This window comes from Odontomachus brunneus, unplaced genomic scaffold (assembly GCF_010583005.1).
Source record: "Odontomachus brunneus isolate Ranch 3 - 2012 unplaced genomic scaffold, Obru_v1 Obru_scaffold_174, whole genome shotgun sequence".
NCBI lineage: Eukaryota > Metazoa > Arthropoda > Insecta > Hymenoptera > Formicidae > Odontomachus > Odontomachus brunneus.
Genome location: NW_022639624.1, coordinates 583,976 through 585,616, shown reverse-complemented (window position 1 = coordinate 585,616; position 1,641 = coordinate 583,976). Strand labels below are relative to the sequence as shown.

Below are 1,641 nucleotides of genomic sequence, written 5' to 3'. Positions count from 1 at the left end.
CAACACACATGTAGTATGTCACATTGAGCATTCTTCCATGGCTGTTCGAAAACTCCTCTCGATACTAACTCCATTAACCCCACCAAGCCCATCAACCACAGCCATTTTCCGTCGTGGACTTTCAGTGTTTTCGAACGCACCCCAGTGTAGTGTGATAGTTTCCCTAAAGCCCTATGCACAATGCCAGGCAATAGGCAATAGGAATAGATATTAGTCAATAGGAACAGGGAATAGAAATAATTGACCAATCTAATTTCCTATTCTCTGTTCCTATTGCCTGTTGTCTGGCATTGTGCATAGAGCGTAAGGGCTATCGCACACAAATTGACATAACTGCATATGCATAGCATAAGATCGTATGGACCAATGAGCATCGAATATTAAGCATCGAACACCAATATGGCGATTTAATACTCGATGCTCATTGGTACATACGGTCTTATGCTATGCATATGCAGTTATGTCAATTTGTGTGCGATAGCCCTAATAGTGATTAATTTTATCAATTAATATCTCGCTTCACAGCAGAGAGCGACGATTTTTCCAAGTAGAAAAGTTGTTTGCTTTTAATAAACGCGTCGATTGAATATTTTTTCATCGACATTGGAAGTGATGTGTGTAAACTAGTCTTTTTTTCTAAAAAAATTTACTTCAGTTTTAAAAAGATAACTTTATTTCATATTACTTCCAGACTTTTTAAGATCTTTCTAAAGTTATACATAATTTATTATACATACAATATCTACAAAAACTAACTTATTCTGATTACAATCTGTTTTTAGTATATAAAAGTATGGAAGACTTTGTATTAACACGTGCTTCTCATACTAAGGGAAACTATGTCTCCGTCAAAGAAAAAAACAAAATTAATAGATAGTTTGGTTAATAAGCAAAAGTTGCAGAAGAATGATCTGATTAATTCTGTAATAAAAAGTGATTCAACTGAATTAAGAAAGAAACAAGAAAAAGTAATGAAAAAGATACGATATGATATTATTAAGTTAGATATGACTAGTTTTGGAAAAGAAAAAGCAAGAAAAACAAAAGTTGAACTCGCCATCAGCTTGGGTGTAGTTCCACCTAAAAATAGGAAGTTAAATTACAAGAAATTGAAGGTATACAGAAAAATGGATGAGAAGAAGATAAAACAGAAGGAACATATTTCTGGTTTATCTAATAGTCTACTCAAACTTAAGCTCAAGAAAGTTTGCAAAAAAGATTCTGGTATTCTAGGAATTTATAGGAAAGTACCAAAGAATACTTTGCCTATGCAAAAAAATTGAACTTATGTTAGCAAATATTTTTAATAATTATATTATTGTATATACGAGAGAATATTTGAGATTTAGCTAAAGAATCTTATAAAGTGATTGTAAAATAAGGATAAAAACTATATATATATATACTTGCAAGATATATATATATATATATATATATATATATATATATATATATCTAAAATATCTTGCGTTTTTTTGTTCTATTCGTACAACTCCTCTGTATATTTTGATCTTGCATACATTTCACATATTTACAAAAGGAAAATCATGCGTAAATTTTGCTGACAAAATTTTTTTTTGGTAGTTCTATAACAGCAAGATATTTTAGATATATATATAAACTTGCAAGATATATATATCT

At 30.3% G+C, this 1,641-nt stretch overlaps 1 pseudogene; it reads left to right on the top strand.

Annotated features, from left to right (window-relative positions):
- Window positions 1-473: 473 nt before the first annotated feature.
- Window positions 474-1,382, top strand: LOC116851389 (annotated as a pseudogene).
- The last annotated feature ends 259 nt before the right edge of the window (window positions 1,383-1,641 follow it).